Source organism: Carassius carassius, chromosome 6, assembly GCF_963082965.1.
Source record: "Carassius carassius chromosome 6, fCarCar2.1, whole genome shotgun sequence".
Lineage (NCBI taxonomy): Eukaryota > Metazoa > Chordata > Actinopteri > Cypriniformes > Cyprinidae > Carassius > Carassius carassius.
The window spans coordinates 32503911-32531661 of NC_081760.1; the positions used below are offsets into that span (position 1 = coordinate 32503911).

General features: G+C 37.3%; 1 long non-coding RNA gene across 1 annotated transcript; it reads right to left on the reverse strand.

Moving 5' to 3' along the window:
• Window positions 1-1315: 1315 nt before the first annotated feature.
• On the reverse strand, window positions 1316-27751 carry LOC132141992 (uncharacterized). Its single transcript, XR_009433990.1, has 5 exons — window positions 26894-27751; window positions 24180-24582; window positions 8573-8745; window positions 3948-4143; window positions 1316-2591 (listed from the first exon to the last, which is right to left on the reverse strand). It is a non-coding gene; the product is annotated as an uncharacterized LOC132141992 (long non-coding RNA).

A 27751-nucleotide genomic window follows, 5' to 3' on the forward strand; every position in this document is an offset into this window, starting at 1 on the left:
AACACAAATTCTAAATTCATCTTTATATTAATATTTGAAGGTTTTATATGTTATATTGATAATGTGTATTTTCAAAATACAAGTATTTTTACATGCATTGTGTTGTATTTTAAACTTCTATAGTCATGTCTGATTTTACTGTAATTGCTTTCTATTTTGCATAGTATGCATAAGCACATCTGGGTTTTGGTCTTACATAATCCTGTGTGCAGACTTATAAGATGTTTCAGAGCAGTTAACAAGAGCTTTATTGATGAGCCCTGTGTTCGTGTCTGTTGCCTCTCATGTGATCTTTTTCAGATCTTGGCTCTACTTTTTAAACACAACACACTGAGCACATTCTCTCTATCATTATAGGTGCAGAAAGCAGCCTGACATTTCGAAACAAAATTACAGGTTTGTGAGAGTTTGTACCCTAGCACAGGAAAGCCAGGTCCCCTTTCTTTTACGAGGAACATTACGAGAAGCGTTTCAAGCAGCATTAAGGTCCATAATGGCATGCAAGACTTCTCCACATCCAATCAAAATGTCAGTTTTTACATTAGTGATATGTAAACAAAGTATACAAGGAGTGCAAAGAAATGTGTTCACTCAAACATAAATAACCATTCCTACTACAGTGTATACATCCTTATAAACACTTTTTTAAAAAATTAGTTTTGGTTGATGCTTTCATGCTTTTCAAGCCTAAACAGGGCAGGTTGGCCTGGAGTTAGTTGACACAATCACATAAAGGCAGCTCAAACAGTGCGTGGTGACTCTATTGCTATAGAGACCATCGTCATGGCAGGTCTCTGTGGAAGTGCCCTTGGTGATCTGGTTCTGCAAATGCATTCTGAGGAACAGGTTTGACAGCATGGTCCCTGTGCTGATATTGTGATATGCCACTCATTATGTCAAAGTTATGAAAGGCGAATCATAGAAAAGAAAACAAACATGTATTTAAATGAACCGTTAGCTTATTTATTGAATGTCTTGTCATATAAGGTTAACAGCTGACATATATCCATAAGAAATGACACATGCATGCTGGTACACAGAAAACTAGCCAATCAGAAATGCTCTCTGCAAGAGGTTTGTTGACATGTCTTTGAAGGATAGGTTTTTGTAAAGAGGACTGCTGTTGATAGCTGAAATCGCTTACAGCATCTTTAAATTGAACAATATATCAACAGCATATGGTTTATCAAAGCTAGTATCTTATAAACCAAAGCTGGTTCTAAACTCTAAAAGTAACTAATTATTCTATGCCATAATCTGAATATTCCATTTCTAAACTCTTATTTGAGTGCTTACCTTTAGTTAATGTGCACAATCAACAGAAAGAAAAATCTATAATGGCAAACAGACAGGTTTTCAGTTGTATTGCTTAGTAAATAAATAAATTGAGTTATTCACTTATTTGCTCAAATACCTCGACCATTATAGTGTAAATTTAACAAGTAACGTTACCTTTAACTTAGGTGTGTAACTTGCCCTGAACCACTTGTGCTACATATATGAATCAAGCAGCTTGTTAGATGCATTTCTAAGTGACCAGACATTCAATTTTTGTCTGAAACAATCCTAAAGACTCTGGCTCATATGTCTGGACCATATGCGACCACCCGGAATATACTTGCAAGCAAGTGCCCTTTAGCCACTCAGAACGCTTTAGCAACGCCCTTGCATTGTGGTGGTGGCTTTTGCACTGGCAAGCTCTACTCACATTACCAGAAAAGTGAGGCATGAAACATACATTTCATTAACAAAGAAAGTCCATGTCCATTTCAAAAACTGCCGAGCGCTGAACCACATGTTGAATAAAAGCGAGTAGTAAATGAACAGTGTCTGTGTGTGTAGACGGAGGGGAACCAGGGACACACAACTTGCCGGGTTTGTATCGATCGTGCTGCAGCCAGAACTCATCTACAAGCACAAGCCCTGAGGCTCTACAAGAGATGGACGGATGGACAGACAGACAGAGAGAGAGAGAGAGAGAGAGAGAGAGAAAGACTGGGAGACAGAGACAGAGTGCTGGAGGGAGGGGGCTGCTGTTTGTGGTGGGGGATTGTGGGAACAAAGGGCTCCTAGAGTTTTACTCCTGCTCCTTCTGAAAGAGTGTGTTAAGAGGGAGAAAGAGATTGAGGACGAGAGAGAGAGAGAGCTGGCTCCGCTCCAGAGGATGATGTCATGGAGTATGACTTCACCATGCAGTGTCATCACTGCACCCCCCCCCCCACCTCCCACTCTCTCCTTCCCTGCATCCCTTTCTCTCTCTCTCTCTTCCTCTCTCCACACTCCCTAACAGAGAAGGTGCTGCTTCACTCATCCGAGCCAGAATGATATAAGAGAGAGTGAGGAAGAGAGAAAGAGAGATGGAAAAAATGGACAAAGAAGACAACAATGAAGGCAAACTAACGCTTGCATTTGCAGAAGTCGCTGCCACGGTGCTAATGCGTTGTGGATGGTTGCCAGGGCGTTGCTATGAGGTCACAAAGGTGTTTTGAGTGTTTTCTAGTATGTTGGTATGCAGCTGCTAAGATGTCCTGAGTGGACCGCCAGGTTTCTAGACACGACGAGCGAGTCCCTCAGTCTGTTCTCTCTTTCTTCTGTATAAGACAAAAGAAGATATATTGAAGAGGGATTCACCTGCTTTCATCTTTTTAATGTAAGTCAATGGAGTTCAAAACAACAACGGACTCTACTGACTTACATTGTACTGACATAAAGAAAAGAACAACATGAGGTTGAGTAAAACACACACACGCGCATGCGCACGCATGCACACACACACACACACACACACACATACACACACACACACACACACACACACACACACACCCAAACGTTCTTCACATTATCTCGGCTGGTTTTGTCTATATAAAAAAAGTCCAAAACGACATTAGACTCCATTGACATTTATTCCAAAAATAATCTTATATATATTTCTGGAACAACATGAGGGTGAGTAACACACAAATTAAAACATTCTTCAAATTAAGTCTGTTTTTGTTTATATAATGGAATTCAGTGGGGTCAAAAATAACAGTGGACTTTCATTTTATGGACATACAAAAAGGACAAATTTGTATTTATTTAGAAATGATGGTGAGTAAATGATGAGATCATTAAAAAAAAATTTGTGAACTTTATGCATAAAAAAAAAACCTAGCCCTAGGTTTGATGAACCACTATTAATGAATAGATAATACAGCTAGTATGCCAGGTAAATAAAAGAGGACAGGAAAGTGGGAAGAGACTGAGAGACACTGTACATTAGGAGAAAGAGAGAGCAAGAAGGAAAAATAGATGTAGAGATAGCGATGGGGAGGGGGTGGGTTAGTTTAATTACATTTCTCAGTGCCACTCTTCTGCCATACGGACCAACAGCTAACACACACACACACACTCATGCAAGACACAGGGAGGGGTGGTCTCTCGCTAACCATTTCCTCAGTTCTGTATGAAAACACACACATGAAACATGACACAATGTAGAAACTGTGGACAGTGAAGTATCTACGTCAGTCATGTTTTCCTAATAAGCTAACAATGAAAAATCCTGAAAAATGCAATGATACAAACTAATTTAATTTCAAATTGAATGAAGATGATAATCATCCTCATTACTGTAATTGTTGTCATCACCATGAGATTTCGATTAATATCTTAGAGGCGTTATGAAAATAAAAAAAAAATACAATATATAAAAAAGCCCTCACCCTCAGGTCATTCCAAACCTGTATGACATTTTTTTTTTCTTTTATAAGAAAATATATTAAAGACTTGTTGGTAACCAAACCATTTCTCAAAATATATATTTTTTTTTAACATTCCCCAGAAAAAAAAGAGTCATGCAGTTGAACTATTAAACATTTCTCTCTTTTCTGATGAAACCAAATGTGGCTGCTGTAAACTCAAACAATAAGTAAATAAATAAATACAATAAAAGCAGTTCCTACATTAAGCTGTACAACAAGGGTTTGCCTGAAATAGTTTTGTGATCAGTCTTGTGTCTCCTCTTCAAGTGTATTAGGTGAAGATTCAAATAAACCCAGCAGATCCTGGATCAGCACAAAAGGGCTGCTTGACCTGATCCATTGGGATGGCACTAACTCTCTCCAGACTGGGCCAGGCAGGGGAGCAGGAGGTTTTGGACTGACGGGGGAAAAGGGAAAAAGAGAGGAAGGCAGAGAGAAAGAGAGAGAGATACAGTGAGCGGAAGAAAGCGAGATGCATTGCTGCCAGGACTCCTGATTCTACAGCATCTGTCACCCTGAGTCAAAAGAACCAATATAAAACCTGTTATCAAAAATGAATATAAATGAAAGCAAAGCTGCTCTGAAAATGTTAATAATAATAATAATAAATTCTATCAACAGTAGTAGTAAACTACTGTGTGGACACACACACACACACACACACACACACACACACACACACACACACACACACACACACACACACACACATATATTCATTTAATATTTATTTAATGATTATGTTAATCAATACTGTGTTGTTCCAAAGGATGGAAACCAACTTGTATCCTGTAACTTTTCACACCAAATATTCACATCTTAATACCAGGCTGGTATTTTGAAATGACACTATCCACTGTAATTCTTGAAAAGCATGTAGTCTGAAAACCAGGACAACCATGCTACACTTTACTAAACAGTATCTGACCTTCTCTCTCAGTCTCCACAACTCCTGCACAAGGTTCAAATGAACGACTCCACACGCCTGTTAGTGATTAGATTGGGCCAATGTGTAAAACCTCACTATCTAAAAGGCTCTAATCGCACGGACCATTAACAGCATGCTAATTACACAGAATTCCTGCAGGGAGGAGGAGAGGGGAAGAGACAGGGATGTGGAGGGCAAGGGAGGAAATCGGAGTGAGGGGGAGAATGTAATCCAAAATGCTTTGAAGTTCAGTAACTAAAGCAGCTAGTAAACTAAAGCATTTATCATTAATATGTGGTGCTCCGAAAACATTTGAGCTCTTCAAGGTATAAATGACTCTGACCACAGAGTTACGGTCAAGGCTTTGAAAAGTTCAGCGAACTTCTGCTGGAATGCTTTGGTCTCGCATGTGACTGGAAATGCACAAATGAGACATCTGTGTAAATATAATAAAGTATGGACTATAGATATTTTTTTTATTATTATTTCTTTGGTAAATCCCCCTTTTCGTTCTCAGTTGTGTCATTGTAGCCCACATAGTTAATTTATACAAACACAAATACAAACACGTGTTTAGCTAGCTAACTAAACAGGCATTTACTGTACCACAGACTTACTGTTCAAAAGTTATAGGTCAATAAGCTTATATATATATATATATATATATATATATATATATATATATATATATATATATATATATTTTTTTTTTTTTTTAAGGAATTAAATACTATTCAGCAACAAGGTCTTAAATTGATCAAAAGTGAGAGTGAAGACATTTATAAGGTAACAAAAAAAAATGCTGTTCTTTTGAGCTTTCCATTCATCAAAGAATCCTGAAAGTATTAAAAAACAACAACAACAATTAGCAGGATCATGTGACACTAAAGACTGAAATTTCAGTTTTGCCATTATAGGAATACATTACTTATAAAACATAAAATATATTTAAATATAAAACTAAATTTAAAAAACTGTATTTAAAAAAAACTATTATTTAAAATTGTCATAATATTTCATAATATTACTATTACTTTATTACTAATTATTTTGATCAAATAAAGCAGCCACTGTGAGCATAGGAGAATCCTTTCAATAACATTTAAAATTCTTCCCGAATCCAAACTATTAAACAGTAGTGTATATTGTTTTTAAATGAAACTAATGATTATAAAATAATTATATATATTAATATTGAATTATTTACAATTATAAATTAAACACAAACAGAATTAATAATTTCCCAGTCAAAAAACCTTTAACCTTTATATAGACACATATGTAACAAAACATCTGTTTGTGAACTACAGTGCTAATGCTAGACCAAACAGAAGCTCTAATATGAAAAAGGGTACCACATTAGAATAGGGAACACATATTCGCTATTGATTAGGAGTTTTCCTTATTTGCTGCTTATTAATAGTTAGTAAGGTAGTTGTTAAGTTTAGGTATTTGGCAGAAGTAAGAGATCTAAAATATGGTCATGGAGAATAAGAGTTAATATGTGTTTTATAGTACTAATAAACAGCCAATATGCTAGTAATATGCATGCTATAATAAGCAACTAGTTAATAGTGAGAAATGGTCCTTAAAATAAAGTGTTACCTGAAAATGTTTGCACTTCTTAAATGGAGCGATCAAAAAAAAAAAAAGTGAGAAAGATGGCAGTAGGGATAGCGCTCGGACAGGCCAGTTATGCCCTAAAAAGATACAGCATTTTCTCTCTGCGTCAAAAAACAAAGACAGTCATTCTTCGCTGTGCTAAAATCTTGGTGACAGTGTTCCCCAACAGAGTTCATCTCGTTAGCAAGTCGCTATAGTCGGAGGCCTGAGTTTGACCTTTGACCTCTCCATTCATTGTGAAGCCAGTGAACCTCGGTCAATCAAACACAAAGCATTTTCTTTCACTATGTCTCACAATAGTTCTTAAAGGGAGGCTTGTGTCTGCTAGATGAACTGGATTGATTCATTTGTCTGCTGAACAGAGCTTGATTTCAACAGCTTTTAGCCTCATTGATGCAGTTATTGCATATCGTGTACGTTTGACGAAAGCTTGACACTGGCCAGCTTGATCATGAGCTTGACATGGGCCAGGGGAGTTGCTGAAAAGCACAGCAGGAATGACATTACTCTGAAGAGTGTGCATGTGTGAAAGGAAAAGACTACTGATTCCTACTGGATCCCAGAGAGCTGTGAAAAACAGACTAAATATGATTCAGCTTCACTCAAGGCCTTAAGCTAATTAACTTAAAGAGACGGTCCGTACTACAGAAGTCAACAGCTTGGAATGACATGATGGTGAATGATGACAGAATTAGATTTTTGGGTGAACTGTCCCTTTAATATCTGCTAACACTTTATTTTGATGGTCCCCCAAAAGACATTCTACTGACTAAGTATCTTTGCAAGTACATGTTAACTTATTCTACTAACCTAACTGTTTACTAATACTATAATCAGAGTCAGTTTAACTTTGGAGTTGCAAAGTCACTGTATATATACTGTATAGTTGCATCAACATAAAGTGTATCCTGAAAAATATCATGGCTCACATATGAATCTTTGAGGAGTCTGATTCATCTAAGTGAATCTGTTCTGTTTCAATGAACCAAATGAACACAGCAATTCACGGATTCATTTGATTCCCCACATTTTTGCAGAAATACAATATAAATCTACACAAGAAGTAAAGACCATGAATTTTAAATCACATACAAACACACCTGCTTGACAACTGGAGAAGCTTCCATTGTATTCATATTTGTCATATCTGTCATACATTGAGTGCATAAAGTGTCCAACATTTCCACACTCCATTTTTTTCAGTTATTTAAAAATGCATCATCTGAGTCTTTAAAGTGCACTTTTTCTATACAATTTTCATTGTGAACACACTGCTCACACTATTTATACTAAAAAACAGCACATAATAATGCATAACTATGCCAACTGGGACGCACATGTACAGACTTTACAGAGTGTATGACTAGCTTATTATCTTGACATGCTACGTACACAGTTTTAAACTAGCTTCCTGAACAATGGCTTGTTGCTTCCATCATGTATAAACACACTTCCTTTATCCTGACTTTATGGCGCTAATAAAAATGTACTATTAAAAAAAATGTATGACAAAGTGCTTCTATGCACCCTTATTTTTCTTGTTCCAGGACACTGTTTCAGCTCTCCGGGGCCGGAAATGCTAGATCATGCTGTGATCTTTGTTTGTTTGGATTTCAAGCACTGCTGCGAGAATCAAATCTGAATTGGATAACGAATCAGGAACCACTAAAAACAATCTGAATCCGCTGACTGACCATGAACTTTGCTGAATCAAATCAACTGCAGCCAAACAGAGTGTTTTTCTTTTCTCCTGCATTTAGTCAGCTCTGGCAGAGCAGTGCTTCATCTCTCTCTCTCTGAGCAGGGGTTAATTAGAGAACAGTTGTGAGTTGCGTTCACACAGCCCAGCCCAACGGGCGTCTGGTAAATGACAGGGCTCCATTTGCACACTCTTTCAAAACCCAGTGGCATGGCTGCAACCCCCCCAAACTTACACCAATTACGACAACTTCAGCCACTCCCTCCATTGCCCTCCTCTGTTTATGCTTTCGGCTGGGGCAATTTTTCACTGGTCTCGTGCCAGGATTTGTGCTTTCAGTGGTTGCAGTATGACACAATGCAAATGCAAAGATCTAGCTAAGCAGTAAAAGACTTGTTTTCTGAGACATGCTTTGTTGTGGTTGACCACTGATCCAGTCCTAAGGCTGATCTTAAACGTGATCTCTAATTTAAAACCAGCCTTTGTTATAAAACCGTTCTTGTTTTAAAGATGAGTGCTGTATTATGAACATTCACTTCAAAGAAAAAGATCTGCACTCTCTCCAAAAACACCTACCAGCTCCTCTGTCCTTTTCTCCCCTTCACGACATCCAGTACACCCATCTGGAGCCCCAAGGGTTTCTGGGATGGAGTGCGTCCAGGAGACGAGAGTGGGGGTGGAGAGCTGGGCCTCCAAATCAGTGGTGATTGCAATCGTCAGTGTTGCTTGTTTGTTGGTGTTTGAATCCACTATGGTTAACAGTGGAAGAAGTGAAGTGTGGGAAATGAGAGAAAGAGAAACAGAGAGGAGAAAAAAAGAGCATTCAGGATTGTTCTTACCTATTGTCGTGGTTATAAAGTTTGTTTGTAAGGACTGGAAGGGACAGAATATGTTATTCATATGTCTGCAAACAAAAGCACATTTAGAGATATTTGCACCTGAAGTGAACACTGTGCACTAACACAGTCAAACTGCCAAAGTTTGCTCCAAAGTTATAATTTCTTTCTACATTTCTGAAAAACAAAAATCGTTAACAATTCATTAACAATGTACAATTATAAGTTACTTTTACTAAATAAAATACCACACAGACAGTTATATTCATTATACAATCACAGTGCTATAAAAACAAAGTATTAATTAACATATAGGATCCCTACTAGACATTCTTGAGAGCAAAGCAACACAAACATGTTTCGCCACAGCAAGCAGCAGTCAGCGTTAAAAACTTCTCCTGCTTTATGATTTAGCAGGGAGTTTGCATTGCACATCCCTTAATCCACAAATGAACAAGTCATGTTCGTTCCATCCCGTGAACTCCCCTTACAGTCGGAGAAACTCGATGAGTCATGGTGAGGGATTCCCTACCCCTCTCTCCCAAATATGGGCAGGAAGAATGGAGTGTTTTTAGGAAGGAATGCTGATTGGGGCCCTTGGCGAGGGGGTGTGCTAATGCATTTGTAACACTGCAGCCTCGTGTTTGTGGCGCGCTTCACACTGTGCAGCCAGGAAATCATCAGGACAATTTGACAAAGAATGTCTAGTATTTTAGACTAATCATCTGTGAGGTATTTCAGCCAATCTGAACCACATGGTTGACCTCTATTACAGCTGCTCTTAAAATAGTCACGTCGCATTTCCCGTAAGGCTTAGTCGCTCTTCAGGTGTCACAGCAATAAATTCATGTTCATTTGAAGTGGATACTTACAGTGTAAAGCCTTTGCTTAAATACAAAGTGTATATATAAGGACATAAACAGTGCAGTGGTCTAGTCAGTAGTCATTTTGCATATACTTTACACACAGTACACTTATTAAAGGTGCAACCTGGGGTTTACTGCCCCGCTCATGAAGTGAAGTGACATTCAGCCAAGTATGGTGACCCATACTCAGAATTTGTGCTCTGCATTTAACCCATCCGAAATGCACACACACAGAGCAGTGAACACACACACACACACTGTGAGCACACACCCGGAGCAGTGGGCAGCCATTTATGCTGCGGCGCCCGGGGAGCAGTTGGGGGTTCGATGCCTTGCTCAAGGGCACCTAAGTCATGTTATTGAAGGTGGAGAGAGAACTGTACATGCACTCCCCCCACCCACAATTCCTGCCAGCTCGGGACTCGAACTCACAACCTTTCGATTGGGAGTCCGACTCTCTAACCATTAGGCCACGACTTCCCCTTAAAGGGGAAGGCACAATGATAACAGCCCCTTGCAGAGTTTAAACCTACAACAGCCCAGATCTAAAACCACTACTCCACAATACCTTCACCTTCACAACAGCACCAGCATTACCTAAAACATTTCAGCTCTGCCTTTTTAAAATCTTCCAGCCATCTGAAAGAATCTGTGATACTCGTGGCGAACACATCAAGTTGTGATAGTAATGAGAATGACTGATCTGGAGTCAGTCTTTTTGTTTGACTAACATCAGGCCAGAAGGACTGAGTGATATAAGAACTGATGATATAAAAAATGTAGCATTTTATATTTATACACAGGAAACGAAGTTCGAGTGTATAAATATAAAATGCTACATTTCTTATATCATCAATTTTGAGACTCATCCCAAAGAGTTGTTGTCTGGTTGGGTGCAGGCGGGAAGGAAGTCGACCGGAAGTTGAAGTCGGCCGAGTGCTGCCATCCTGTAGCAGAACTTCACTTGTGTTAGCATCCCATTGACTCCCATTCATTTTGGCGTCACTTTGACAGCAAATAACTTTACATCTGAGGCGTTTAAAGACTCCATTTGTCCATTATTTATTTCTAAAGATACACGACAATGTATAAAGGGCTCCATTACCTTCTATGTTAAATTATGACCCCGTAGAAACAGTTTTTGTAAAAATAGGCTAACGATTGCGTCATAACCACTCGACTCTCTGTCGCACAGTAGAGAAATTACCGTACAGACAGGAGGAGAAGCTCGCAGGCAATCGGGGAGACGTCAAGAGAGAAGCCCATAGATATAGAGTCCATAAAAGCAACGGGACAAAATATTTCAACAACGTTTTTGGGGAATTGGAAATAATTCGGTATGTGGCAAGTGAATACATATGAAGTAGCTTTTATCCACGACCTTGAATTTATCTACTTCATTAAATAATGAAGTAAGGGTAACAGCCGGTATATTGACGGGGAATGGAGAAATTATCAGGAAATTATACAGGCAGTGTAAGAAAAATCTCAATGTCAATCGCGGTTAACGTTCCTTTATTTATTTACAGATCTACGCTTGAAGATGAATGTGATCCCTTTCATCCTGGTCGGAAGCAATCTACAAAATGTCATAGCCTACATAACATGAAATAAAGAAAAAAGTGTTTTTGACCATGATTTATTAGCCAAAACTGCATGATTTAACACCTAGCTAGCACAATTTTTTGAATATTAGCCTATGGGCAAATGTGTTACATGAAGAGATGAAATCATGTAGAACAATAAGCAATTTTAAGAGACTATAAATGAACAGCCTATATTGAATCGATACGAAAATGACTCGAGGGGATATTGTATACTCACAGTATGGTTCCTGGGATTATATATGTCTGTTTTGGATGGGTTACTATTCGATTTGAAGTAGATAGAAGGAAACAAAAAATTTTTTAATGTGTGCGTTTATGCATGTATGTGTGCATGTGCTATTTTAATCACTTTTAATGATTTTGGATGATTGTACATGTTCTTTGTTATCTGTTATTTATATATATATATATATATATATATATATATATATATATATATATATATATATATATATATATATATATATATTTATTATGTGTGTGTGTGTTCAAAATAAGCTAATTAAACTAACTAAAATGACTAAGTACTGCAGAAAGGCAAACAATTACAATCCAAAAATAGGCTATAATTTCAGAGTCGATAATAATAATAAAAGTCGATTTTAGCCACTTCTTTTGTTAGGCCTATAATGTTTTAATGTAAGATGTCATATTGTAATTATATATAGCGTAATATGATATGATATATAATTATTATAATATTATTATATTATATTATGTTATTATATTATGTTATTACTATACAATGCGATTTAATTTCCAAAATCACATTTAGCTCCTAAACTCTGGAATGGCCTTCCTGATATTGTTCGAGGCTCAGACTTGCTGTCCCAGTTTGAAACTAGATTAAAGACGCATCTCTTTAGCCAAGCGTTCACATAATGCATCTCATACCTTTTATACTACAGCCAAATTAGACCAAATGCATTAATATTATGAAAAGCAGCTATGCTAATTATTTCCCATCTGCTTTTTTGTTATAGACTATGTCAGCTCCAGTTTGTATCCAGCCTCTCATGGAAACTTCAGATGCCCCAACACCTGTGAAGAGACGACTCGATGCCGGCGATATGTTATGCACTAAATTAATACATTTCTGAAATGCATTTTCTGTAAAGCTGCTTTGAAACAATATGTATCGTGAAAAACGCTATACAAATAAATTTGAAATGAACATCCTTACTGTAAACCGTACCACTAGGTTAACTGTATACTACTTTCATGTCATTTACTGTTTATAATACACTACGTCTATACCACACTTTTTTTGCACTTCTGGTTAGACACTAACTGCATTGAATTGTCTCTGTACTTGTACTCTACACATTGACAATAAAGATAAATCTAATGTAATCTAAAGGTGTCTTGACATCTCCCTTATCAATATTCACTGTAAAGACTACTGACTGACTGAATATGTACCATTAATGACATTTCTGTCAAAGTATGTCTACTTGAAGTGTCTACTGTGTGTTTTGATAATAAATATTCAATCATTTCATTAACAAATATTTATTTATTGAAACACAAAAACAATTTTAAAAAAGTAATCCTTTTTATTTATTTTTTTTTAAACCTGATCCCCTCTCTAGCTATATGAAAGTGAAAGGGACGAAAGTGACGTGACATTCAGCCAAGTATGGTGACCCATACTCAGAATTTGTGCTCTGCATTTAACCCATCCGAAATGCACACACACAGAGCAGTGAACACACACACACACTGTGAGCACACACCTGGAGCAGTGGGCAGCCATTTATGCTGCGGCGCCCGGGGAGCAGTTGGGGGTTCGATGCCTTGCTCAAGGGCACCTAAGTCATGTTATTGAAGGTGGAGAGAGAACTGTACATGCACTCCCCCCACACACAATTCCTGCCGGCTCGGGACTCGAACTCACAACCTTTTGATTGGGAGTCCGACTCTCTAACCATTAGGCCACGACTTCCCTTTGTTATCCCCTTTGACATTCGTCGTGGGGAAGAAAAGTGAGAGGCCATGGGGGTGGATGGCTAGGGTGATACATGAATGGCACATAGGGGAGAAAGAAGGGTGGGGGGAGAAAGAGCAGTGACTATTGAACAGTGTTATGTCTACCAATGTGAACATGTATTAAACTAAAGACAAAAGGCACATACACAACCCCAAAACAATTTAACAACCTTCAACTGTTTCAAGTTAAAACCATGCTGAGAGGTTTAATCCAGCATCACCCCTACTGGATTAAGACTCTCAAGCCTTCAGCTAAATTACTTAAAAAAATATCATTACCCCTAGGTGAAAAATGAAATTCGTCCCTTAGAAACAGTTGAGGCTTGTTAAATACAATTTGAGGGTGATGCACAATACCCCCCTGCATTCCCAAGACAAAGGTAGCCATGACACTGTTTACGGGAAGGCCCCGGAAGGCCCGGTCTCCACCGACGTCTCTGGGTGATGTCAGACAGCACAATGGTCATCTGAGGGAAACGCCGATAGAGATGTTGCAGATCCTGCTTCATCGCTGCGACGAGATCGATGCTCTTCCTGCATCCCAAGTCATTCCCGCCGCAGTGAATCAGCAGGACATCCGGGGCTGCTCTTCCTCTGAGGGACCGGTAGAAGAAAGGAAGGAGTCCGTGCCATCGAAGTCCACCCCGGCCAAACCAGTAAACCTTGGCCCCGATGGTCTCTCTGGCCCTCTCTTCCCCACGACGAATGTAGCTACGCACGATGATCCAAATCACTGGACCTGTTAATAGCATACAGCAATCACAATCAAAACACTGTTTTGTCAGTATGAGTAAACAGATTTTAACACACAAGTAACTTGTCTCTGGCCATTGATTTATTTATATCCGAACAAAACAGAAAAAAAGTCTATGCAAATATACAATAAAACACAAATTAATTGCTCTCATCTGTTCATTGAAATAATAATAACAATATAGGTATTACACAAAGTTAATTTGTTATTTTATTCTCTCTTACAGTGTTGCTTTCCATATTTATACTATATATTCTAAATGATACTATATTAATATGGCTTACCTTTGTTGGTAGCGTAGTTAGCCATGGTTTTAGTTTTTTTTCTTTCTTCTTTTTCTGGTGTTAGCAGAAGAAAAGTTTGTATTTTTACCTATGAGGAAAGAAAAATGAAAAGGGAAACCATCAGTTATAGATGTTATTGGTGACATTGTCCATTTATTATCTACAGTCGTGTCCAAAAGTTTTGAGAATTACATAAATATTGGAAATTGGAAAAGTTCTTAAGTTTTTATAATAGCAATTTGCATATACTCCAGAATGTTATGAAGAGTGATCAGATGAATTGCATAGTCCTTCTTTGCCATGAAAATGAACTTAATCCCAAAAAAACCTTTCCACTGCATTTCATTGCTGTCATAAAAGGACCTGCTGAGATCATTTCAGTAATCGTCTTGTTAACTCAGGTGAGAATGTTGACGAGCACAAGGCTGGAGATCATTATGTCAGGCTGATTGGGTTAAATGTTAAAAGGAGGGTGATGCTTGAAATCATTGTTCTTCCATTGTTAACCATGGTGACCTGCAAAGAAACGCTTGCAGCCATCATTGCGTTGCATAAAAATGGTTTCACAGGCAAGGATATTGTGGCTACTAAGATTGCACCTAAATCAACAATTTATAGGATCATCAAGATCTTCAAGGAAAGAGGTTCAATTCTTGTAAAGAAGGCTTCAGGGTGTCCAAGAAAGTCCAGCAAGCGCCAGGAGCGTCTCCTAAAGAGGATTCAGCTGCGGGATCGGAGTGCCACCAGTGCAGAGTTGCTCAGGAATGGCAGCAGGCAGGTGTGAGCGCATCTGCACGCACAGTGAGGCCAAGACTTTTGGAAGATGGCCTGGTGTCAAGAAGGGCAGCAAAGAAGCCACTTCTCTCCAAAAAAAAAAACCATCAGGGACAGATTGATCTTCTGCAGAAAGTATAGTGAATGGACTGCTGAGGACTGGGGCAAAGTCATATTCTCAGATAAAGCCCCTTTCCGATTGTTTGGGGAATCTGGAAAAAGGCTTGTCTGGAGAAGAAAAGGTGAGTGCTACCATCAGTCCTGTGTCATGCCAACAGTAAAGCATGCTGACACCATTCATGTGTGGGGTTGCTTCTCATCCAAGGGAGTGGGCTCACTCACAATTCTGCCCAAAAACACAGCCATGAATAAAGAATGGTACCAAAACACCCTCCAACAGCAACTTCTTCCAACAATCCAACAACAGTTTGGTGAAGAACAGTGCATTTTCCAGCACGATGGAGCACCATGCCATAAGGCAAAAGTGATAACTAAGTGGCTCGGGGACCAGAATGTTGAAATTTTGGGTCCATGGCCTGGAAACTCCCCAGATCTTAATCCCATTGAGAACTTGTGGTCAATCCTCAAGAGGCGGGTGGACAAACAAAAACCCACTAATTCTGACAAACTCCAAGAAGTGATTATGAAAGAATGGGTTGCTATCAGTCAGGATTTGGCCCAGAAGTTGATTGAGAGCATGCCCAGTCGAATTGCAGAGGTCCTAAAAAAGAAGGGCCAACACTGCAAATACTGACTCTTTGCATAAATGTCATGTAATTGTCGATAAAAGCCTTTGAAACGTATGAAGTGCTTGTAATTATATTTCAGTACATCACAGAAACAACTGAAACAAAGATCTAAAAGCAGTTTAGCAGCAAACTTTTTGAAAACTAATATTTATGTAATTCTCAAAACTTTTGGCCACCACTGTATATGTTATTTAACAGGCGAAAGCAGACACTTTTGTCCAAGCGATTTACTGAATAACTTTTTTATATGACTGATTCGTCTATTTCTCTTGCGATGTAGATGTGATAACAGTTAACGCCATTTTGTGGTTATATTCTGCGCCCATTAACGTTATACAACATCATGTGCATCAAAAATTTAATTATATTTAAAATATTCCATCCCTGGGCGGTTAAATAACTATTGGGTATGAATTCATATCAGTTCTTGAACATAATTTTACATAACTTCTTAATAGTATGCATTAACTTAATATGGCGTACTGGCGTTACATTTTAAAATACTATACAAAATAATTAATCAGAATACTTACTCCTGCAGTGCTCACTCACGCCAAAGAACTCCCCGCTCCGCTCAAGCTCGCCGTCTCTGCAAGATTAAGGATGGCAGTTTGCACGCACAGCTACTAGAAGATTTACATCTGTCAGATAGGTTGCTGACGTCATCAAGCTTAGTTTGAGTCTGCGCGTCAGAAACGGAAGTGCTATTAAATCGCTAACAATGGGCTTCACTTGTCTCAATTGAGTTCCAATGGGGTTGCCGTGTCCATTTCTTTTACTGTCTATGGTTGGGTGCACCAATAATGTTTGTAAAACCCCAAATTTGAAATTCATGGCTACCTGCCATCATCATCCATATCTTGCTGTTATCGAAATATAATGAATTACATATGATGCTAATCGAAAGCTAAGCCAGGCTAGTTGTATGGCTGGACAGAAAAGTGCACTCAGTACTCTAAATATAAAGACATAATATATACATTTAAAGATGTTTACTTTCAAATACGAAGTAAAATCATTCACTGATTTACCTGGTGACTTGATGAGGTATGAGTAAATGTCAGGGTAAGACTCTGGCCACTGGGTGAGGTTGTTACACTGGGACACTGGGAGAATGAAGGGACGTGTTTTTAAATTAACCAAATTAAGTTTGGAGATGTATCTTTCATGCTCTGTGGCAGGCAGGGTGGACATATAATTACTTGACACGTTTAGTCTTAAGGATTTCTTAAGTTATTCACAGCTCCCGGCTGTGTACGGACGTTGCTTTTTGACGCTAATTTATATGGAAATCTACGGGAAATCTAGTTTATTTTCCCCTAAAAAAGGGTGGTGACGAAATTGACAGTTACATTCCCGGATGTGCCGGTTGTGCGTATTAAAAAAAACTATTTAAACTGAATTGATATTAAATATACACTAACCATTGAGTAATATTTTCTTTATGTTTTTTGAAGGAATTATCTTAAAGTAAAAACAGACTTGTGAAATATGATTACAATTTAAAATAAATGCTTTCATATATTTTAAATGTAATTCAGATGATGCAAAGTTGAATTTTCTGCATCATTAAATCATTCTAAAATTATGATTTCTTGCTCATGAAACATTTCTTATTGTTAGCAATGTTGAAAACACTTGGGCAGCTTTTTGTGGAAATCGTGATATATTTAGATTCTTTGATCAGTGGTAAAGTAAAAAAAAAAACAGCATTTATTTATTTCAAACCTTTGTTGCATTATATGTCTTCACTGTCACTTTTGATCAATGTAACACATCCTTGCTGAATAAAAGTATTCATTTACCCAAAATCTGAATTGTATAGCGTATACTGTATTAATATGCTCTCTCTCAGTATGCTATTATCTGAAAATGTATCTTCAAGCAGAGATATTGTTAATCCAACTTGTCAAATGTTAGACTCTTTGAGACTTGACTTTATAGCATTCACTTCTGACTTGCCTTGGACTGCAGATTGGAGATGAGTCACGTCTTCACAGACTTCACAGTTAGCTGCTCTTCTGGACGGATGCAGCAGGTAGCAATTTCCATCTGATGTGTGTAAACGAAACGAAGAACAAAATCAACAGTCAAAAGCAGTCCGGGCCTACAATATCATTCCTTCCGATTCTCACATCATCTACTGAATGCAAAGTTAATCATAGACAATACACTAATCAAGTCTAGACCAGCATTTCATTTATTCATTCCTTCATTCAAAAAAACTTGATTACACAATGTGGAAAGAAAAAAAAATATGATGTCAAGTCTGAGCTATGTTTGTGAGAAAAGTGAGATGAGTTTCCGAATGATGTGGATCTTTTTTTTTTTTTTGCATAATGAAATTTCTTAGTCATTCTTACAGAAATCCACAGTATTCCAAATGCTTCATACACAAACACCCATAATTTAATGGAAGGCTGTATTAGTGGCCTACATGTTAGAAGCCTCATATAAAGATTTATTTATGCTTTATTAGTAAGACTTTAGTTACTCACTTTTCCAGTTACTGGATTTGCCAGACTTTCAAATTCAATCAGTCCCTATCAAATTCAAGTGTTTTCCATCAATTTTTGAGAATTGAGACTGACTTTGCATGTACACATGACTGTATGTCTTCTATATAACATAAAGATCATTCTTTCTTAACTGGCTCTCTACCATCTTAATTACTGTTTTTCTACATCTCTCTTGTCTACTGCTACTGCCTTTTTTTTCTCTCTTTCACCACTGCAATTATGAGTGCTAGCAAACAGACCCAAATGCCCCATGGGAGATGCAGAAAGGACCACGCATGGCAAAAATTAGAGAGCAGAGAGACTCTGATGCTGTCATTAAACAGAGCTATCAATGCAAATCATTTCAAGAGTGTTGTTTGTTTCTTTGATCTAACTCTGAAAATGGTGTGTTAACAAGTCTTTAACATCTTCAAGTCCAGCCGGATGTGCATGAATTATTGTTTTTGATCGTAACAATGAGTTTGTGTAAAAAAGGGAAGAATTAACTTGCATAAGCCTATCATTTCTTGGCCTTTTCTTGGCTTATATGACAAACATAAAGAGACAATGAGTACTGAAAATTAATGATCATGTATGTTAATGATCAGGACATGTGTATTAATGATCTGTTATACACTATCATTGCATTTTTACATTTTCTGAATAAAACTGTGAGTGGTGCTTTCCCATGCAATGATCTTGTGGGTGGTTGTTAGGGCATTGCAATGTGGTTGCTAAGGTGATCTGAGTGATTTTTTTGCCCATGGCTATGTGGTTACTAAGTGGTTGCTTACTGGCCCAAGTTTTTTTAAAAATCCACCCCCAAGTTTCTATGATATTTTGGTCCATAGACATGGCTCAGATTCCTCATTCAGTGTCTTTGGGATTTTTATTTAATATATATATATATATATATATATGTTTTTTTTTTTTTTTTTTTTTTTTTTTTGAATAAAATAAAATTCATAAGCAGACTTATGTTAACTCTTAAACTCTTAAAAAGATAGTCCACTCAAAAAAAATTAATTCTGTCATCAAACCTGTGTGATTTTCTTTGAAACACACACACACGAGAGAAAGAGAGATAGAAATGTCGCTGTGTTTTTTTGTCCATAAAATGGAAGTCAACAATCACCAAACCTGTTTGGTTACCAACATTTGTGAAAATATCTTTCCATATGAGCAATGGTAGTGATTCTTAAAAGATTGTGCACACAAGACTGCCTTTATTATATTTAAAAAAAACAGTAATATTGTTAAAATATTGTTTTATAAATATAAACATAACTGTTTTTTTTAAATTATTGCATACCCAATCAGAATCATTTCTGGAAGATCATGTGACACTGAAGACTGGAGTAATGATTCAGAAAATTCTGAAAAAAAAATACATTTTTAAATATCTTAAAATATGAACTATTATTCAAATTTTAACAACATTTCACAATATTAAAATGTTCACCGCATTTGTCAAACTTTTGACTGATAGTGTATTATTATAAAATGTTAGACATTGCAAATTACAGTCACTTAATACAGTTTACCGCTAAAGAGAAAGCGAACTCTATCCCACAACAGAACTGAACACATCTGCGTTAACACAATCTGAGCTCTCCACCGTATGATAAGAAGAGCCACATCTGGACCTTACGCTGACCTGCTGCCTGGCAGGATTCTGCTGTCTTAGAGTCCAGAAACCAGCAGTCAGGGATAATGGAATTGCAGTTGTGGTTTCCCAAAAGTGGGGAGTTCCCCTTGCTTTTCCAGGCCTGACTAAGAGCTTTCTCTGTGGGCTGAGGAACAGGACTCTGCCCTTGTCTGCCAGAATGCTGGATGTCTAGCAGGGTCCTGTTACCTTACAGACTCCAGTCTCTGATTCATAGCTGCTCTGAATGGAAACGTGATGAAAGTAGTTTATCACTCAAATACGCAGACATGAAACGACTCAATATGCTACTGTTATGTCTCTCTCTGTGAGGTCTTAGTCTGCATTTATGACTAATCGTCTAAATACTCCACACACACACACACCTTACAAACCTCAGAATCCCCCATAATTTGCTTAATAACATTCCACTGAGGTCATCTCAAATAATGCAACCGACCAGGCATCATCCTCTTGTGAAACAGTGCCAGCGAAACTATCCCAAGTATTTCCAGACTAACACTCGAGACATTCTTCCCGTTAGTCCTACACAGATGTTCCCACCTCACCTTTGCAGGGGTGGAGTGATGTCATCAAACACTCAGAGAACTTGTGCGAGGGATGTTTTACTGACATTATGGTTTCCAGACCCATGTTAAATAAAGCAGGATGATTGAGACAATGACTAGACTCACCAATAAGGGTGTAACTATATGACTATTCCTGTTTCCTTCTCTCGCTCTCTCTCACACTATATATATATATATATATATATATATATATATATATATATATATATATATATATATATATATATATATTAGAGTGAAATCTGGAATCAATCTGATATGCTAATTTTGAGCTCAAGAATTTTTTTTTTATATATTGCAATAATATTTCACCATGTTACTGTTTCTTTTTTATCAAATAAATGCAACCTACGTGAGATGTTAAGAGACACCTTCAAAAACATTAACTGGTATATTTGAAAAATAAGCAATGTTTGCTATTTCAAGAATCACTGCCATTGTTCATAAGGACCACAAAAAAATATATATTTTGAAAAATGAGACCAGTATATAGATAGATGTTAATTATTATACATCATGCATCATGTTAATTATTATACATCAAGCCTACATATATGAAATAGATTAGGACGAGACAGCATAGTCCATTGCCGTCTCTATGATCATTTTTTTAGCAGATTTTATCATCCGGAAGAAAAAATTTGTATGCAAAACAATAACAGTACACCTCTCTATAACATACCGAATAACTGGAGGTATCATTTTCTTTTTGTTCCTTTCTTCCGCCTCATTCCCGTGAGCAGGCCATGATGTCACCCTGGAACGGGCCCCGTTGTGATAAAATTGATTGTCTCAATGCCTTGCTCTTAATTCACTGAATGAGCCACTCAGGGGAATTGAAAAGACACATGTAAATCACTATGATTCATATGTTGGACTGACACATCTGTGGCCACCCCAAAGCAGACAAGTGTAAGACAGGGAACCACTGCCCACCCCTGCCAAACGTGATCTTACAAAGGAGGAAAGGACCCCGACTGGATGGCTGGTACAACTAAAACTTCACGATTTCATCAGACTCACAACAGCATGAGTCTATTATGTGCCACTGTTTTAGACATGTAAAATAGTAATAATTTGTAACCAACGTTCATGCCCATAATTGACATGCCCTAATCTGTGGGCAGATGCGGGACAAAACAATAGCACAGGAGACTGTCAAAACACCCCCCCCCCCCCCCAGTGCCAGTCAGGGGAGGATGATGTCATCATCATTACACACCTCCGAATACAAAGACGTGCAGCACAGCCAGACGCACGTGCACAAAACACTACCCTGCACACTGTCAATGGACTGTAAAACAGAAACGTACTACTCCACTTTCTATTTGTGCATTTCATGTGTATGTGAGTGTTTGCATGCTTGTTGTCTCGTTGTCTTTTTTGGTCATACTGTAGACTAAACATACAGCATGTCCAACTCCCACAGGAGTAGTTGTGGGGACTCGGAATCTGTTTAGAGCCCAGAGACTCTCAAGTGTTGCCGGCAACAACAACAAAAAAAAAGGAGACAGAGAGAATTTGAAATATTAGCATATCCAAATGATATTATAGACAAACTACATTTCAAATGAAGCATATTTACAAGCCTTAGTTTGAAATATAATATATAAAAATGGAAAAGTAGGGGAAAGCAGGATAATATTAATGCTTAATAAATGTTGCGGAATCATTTAAGGAACAAAGCTCTCACCGCGACCATATGCATGCATAATTCCTCCTTTCAGAATCACAGAAAGCTGCGGTAACATGGATTTGTTTATTTCAAATGTTGAAAACAAAAAAGAATGAGAGCGACAGGAAATATTTTACAACATTTCAACTGAAGCACATTTACCAGCTTTACTTATGAATGTAATATAATAGAGAACAATATATAAAATATATTTCCACTTTTACGCAATTTTGCGACATTTTTTTAATGGGTCAAATTCAAGTAATTATTTTTGCATTGTGTGAAAAGGTGCAGCTTATACATTCTGATAAACATCTACTTTTGTGTTCCACACAAGAAAGTCAAATACATTTAAAACAACATAAGGGTTAGTAAATGATAACAGAATTTTTTTTTCTTGGATGAACTATCCGTTTAAAATGAAACAGTGTGTGTTTTGTCTAAGTAAAGAAACGGTAAACAGAGAAATCCTCTGAGAAATAATTTTCTACTTCGGTCATTACGTGATTGTCTGCTCTAAAATTCTCCACCACAAATGTGCTTTAAACACTCCGGTTAGTCTAAACCAGGAATTAACTTCAGTGTCTGGGAAACAAGCACAATACATGCACCTATGAAACAAATGCCACTTGGTTTGGTAAGACAGCATACATTTGCATTAAATATGCAAGACTCTAGAAAGTAATACAACAGTCAGAATTGTAAAGCAGGATAATTGTTGAGAATGTTGAGTAATAATTTAAAGCACAGCAAGCTCATTGAAAACATATTGGTATATACATGCATAAATCTTCTTTTTTCAGTTAGTCGTCATTTGATTTTTACAATTTGTGGGGTCTGAGTGGGTAGCAATAATAAAAAAAAAAAAAACATTTGTGAAGGCCCTGTATAAATGTAAGTCTCCTCTAAGTGGTAAATAAATATAAATTTACATTACAGAGCTATTTCTGTTATTTTTAAAATATGTTGTGGTGTAATGAAATCAGCATCGGTCTTTGTCTACCTCTAGTGTAATTATATCTGACATGTTAATATATTAAGTAATGCATTTATTTGTATTACTTTACATGTATTTACAGACAATGACAGCCCAAATGTTTGAGGAGAAGCCTAAATGTGTTACAATTATCATTATCATCTACCTTACATAAAAGCAAGATGCAATCTAGTACAATGACATACAGCTTGAAAATACTAATAATCTAACAATGCACCCTTTTCACTAAACTGCAGCCTGTAAAACTCTATAAGATACAATATGTATTTAAGGTTATAGCTATGTGTTGTGTGTATGTGGTTGTGTGTGTGAGTGTGTTCTTGGCTGCTTAAGTCAGCATACATTAGAGCAAAAGACTCAGAATAAGCACACTGACATCACTGTATGTGGCTTGAGCCCAAGAAACACCTCAATGGTTTTTGTGTCTGGCTTTCATGTTTTTGCGTGTGCAAGTAACTTTGTGTGCGTGTGTGCAAAAAAAAGAGCACGGGACAAAAAGAAAGATAACTAGTGACACAATAAATCCAATCAGTAAGCAAAAGCATGTTCTGATGGAAAAGAAAATACATTTTTAATTTATTACCTTCACTGCTTCATTTGATTTATGCCATTTATACTGGGAGAGTTTGTTGTTGTCTTTTCACTACTGTTGATTTAGGCTTGATGGCTACAAGTCCAAATATCCTTATGATAACTATTATGATAAAAATATTAAAATATAGCTCAACGTAAATGAAAAGTATTTCATTATTTAATCATCATCATGTTTTTCCGAACCTTTATGACTTTCTTAAAAATAATTTTTAAAAAGTCACATTAAAAAAAATTTTTTTGCATTTAATTCAAATTGTTACTTGCCGTTTCTTGTAACTAATTGTGAAATTTACTAGCAACAGTCAATTCTGAACATATTCCTCACCTGAAATTTCTCTCAAATGAGGCAGCTTCACTGGCGAAATCAATATTATGGATAGAGAACTGGATATTGGAGGGTTTTGTGGCAAAACGACAGATCTGTCATTCATTTCCATCTAACCTTATACTGGATTTACGACATGCAAAATGAAAAAATAATCTTCATTTTAATAGCTACTAAACACTCCCCAGCGCAAACAATGCCAAGCTCCATGGCCTGTAGTACATAAAACAGCTCCCATCAAGTACCCGTACCTCATCCACTGTAATGTAAGACATGAAGTTTGATTGAACACGGGCCCAAACCAATCTCTCGCACACTTCATCTATCACTGGGCCTCGCTGAGAACGCATGTCTCAGGGGAGAGAGCCAGTTCATCTCGTGGAGCCATCTCTATTGACCTCTGCTGTCGCTGTAAAACAAACAGCCATCTGTAAAAAGCATCCTGACAAAATATTTACTGTGAATGATAAATGTGTGGGGTGGGGGGGTATGATGGTGGGGTTTGGCTGGCCAAAGGAAAGCCTGTGAACAGTTAACTACCATTAAGTGGCGTTGACAAAACTGAAATAGAAACTTTCTGGATGTCTTTAGATTGAAACTGATGTATAACTGGGAGATAAGAGGTTTGGTGACAAAAATGTGCTCTGATGACCAAAGGTTCTCAACCTTGAGTTCACAACCCCATTATGTCACCATTCTTTTTCATGGCATTTTTTTTTAATTACTTTTAGCTCTTTTTATTGAGAACTCCATGAAATGTTGTCTTTTAGTACATGTTTTAGTTTTTAGGATATTAAATTCGATTTAATATCCTAAAGCTATACTCCTAAGATCATTGGTCTCAAACTCAATTCCTGGAGGGCCACAGCTCTGCACAGTTTTGCTCCAACCCAGTGGCGGTTCTACACGAAGGCTTAGGGAGGCCCGTGCCTCTGTAGACATGTCCCTGGCCACCCCTGTGGCAACCCCCGTGCTGAAAAAAAAAAGTAATATGATTTTACACGCGAGCGCCAAAAGCAGAACTAATGTGAAGCAACGTTCTACACGGGTAAATTAGTGCAGCGCACCCAAACACTTAGGAACTTAATCATATTCAGTGATACAAACATCGCGCTTTTTCACATCAGTTTGGGTGACTTGGGTCTGATTATAATTTCTCAAAGTCATCTGAAGCAATTCCATAGCTTAATGTTATGGACAGAAGACTATTTACATCATTAAATTAAAGTTTAAGGAAACCTTGTTTTCCCTCCTCTGCGGCTGTCAATCATTCTCCATTCAGTATTCAAATAGCGTGCACCTCGTCCATTTACAGCAGGATGCATGGTAAAACTCTCCAATATTATATACTCACATTATAATGCTTGATCTGTAGATAAAAAGGCTGTGGATTTGCATAAAATGACTTTATTTTGTGTATTTGTATTTTATGTTTGTTGCTGTTTTTAAAAGACTGGCGTGTGCCTGTTAGATCACACACACGTTTTAAAAGCCGTAAACTTTTAAAATCACTTTGTGAGCTCAGTTTTGAAGCGTTTCATATTATCATGGTTTTGCACACTGAAAGATTATTAAAAGCTTATTATATTTTTAGCCTGCACAATACATTTAAAATAAGCATAATTTAATTGTATATTATTTCTGTGTAGTGTAGTGTAAGCATTATAAATATATACACTTCTGAATTCTTGACATTCATATATAAATATATAAATATTAAATTGTGAAATGTATGATTGTCTGATCGAATTTTATAAGAGTACTAATAGTAATATGTTTTTATGAACATGTTTAGATTGTGTAAAATTACTGTGTAGATTTTTTCAAGAATTACTTTTTGTATTTATTTGCATTACATTTAAATAAAATATGTTGCCATTTTTAATGTGCCCCTCTGGTTAAGCACTGGCCCCTCCTTGGCCCCCGTAGTAAAATTTGTCTAGAGCCGCCACTGCTCCAACCCTAATCAAACACACCTGATCCAGCTAATCAAGGTCTTCAGGATTACTAGAAACGTCCAAGCAGGTGTGATTTGGAGCTGGTTGGAGCTAAACTCTGCAGAGCTGTGGCCCTCCAGGAATTGAGTTTGAGACCACTGCCTTAGATGTAACAAAATTCACTTGTAGATATATGCATTTAAGATAGGGAAAGCTGTACGAAACTATTGATGACTCATCCTGCACCTTTGCCAATCAAATGCTCTAGAATGTGAAAGCCCCTCCCCTTCATTAAAAAGAAAACATTTTACATGGTAACAATTTCATATGATGTGATTTGTGCGTAAACATGATTTTGATAAAAAATAATAAATAAATAAATAAAGTAAGCATTAAGGTCCCTGTCTAACCCCACCACACTAAAGCTAAACCATCAGTGGGACGTAAGCATCTTGCACGTAAATGTACAAATGAGATGGGACAAATTCTTATGAACTAGTCACCATTTCACCAAAAATGTAAAATACTTACAAACAACTAATTTTTTTTATGCATTTAATGTATCTTCGAACCTGAACTCTCATAACACAAGATGATTGAAATATCATTATCAATTTAATAATAATGTTGATTAAAAAAACTGGTAACTGGTCAAATATAAAAGGTGTTGTTATTCTGCACATTTATATATATATATATATATATATATATATATATATATATATATATATATATATATATATATATATATATATATATATAATGCAAATGACTCACCCAACCTCAAAACCTGTTGAAAACTGCTTTATGTTTGAAGGTTGACAACAGACCATTTTCTTTTTTAATGTTTACGAGTATAGTTTGACAAGCAGCCGGTAGATCTGACTGGCAAAAAGACAAAAAAAGAAAAGCGATTGAACATTAAAAACATAGGCGGCGTGCAGCCTCGGCGTTGACTGGAGGAGGACTGACTGGGTGTGATGTGATCGGTATGAGGTAATGGCGGGAAAAGGTAGTGAGGTAGTTTTTACGACCCTGGCACGCGCCTCCCCTGCCTCCAGCTGACACTATCGCAGTCTAATGAGAATAAATGTGATTCCAGCCTCGAGATGTCCGGCAGCCTGCGCCTTCTTGCGCGCGTCTACTTTCTCGTGGAGGAGTGTGTGTTTAGGGAGCGGAGCGTACGATGTTGATCAAATGACCGCCAGTAAATCAAATCATTATGATGTACCCCAAGAGAAAAACACAGGCTTCCATTCTCTTTTTTTCCTCTTCATTTTCTTTTTTTTTAAACGAAGACGTCACCCTCTCTCGACTGTCCCCTTGAAGAGACAAATAATAAAAGGAAAGGAGAGAGGATGGAGGGATAAAAGTTGTCCGTACGTAGGCTATACAGTGACCCCGAAGCTCTGTTTTTAAATGGTTTGCACTGGGCAGCGACGGCAAATATTCCGCCTGACTTCACCCGTTCGGTTCGGTAACGTGCCAAAGTCACCCAGTGATGATGATATCATAACGGATGATGTAATCCAAGCATTCCAGACTAGCCCTCGTGCCTATTTTCAGAATCAGAAAACTTTTCCAAACGAGTAGGCCTAGGGTGGGGAAAATCCTAATCCCTCAATTAGAACGGAA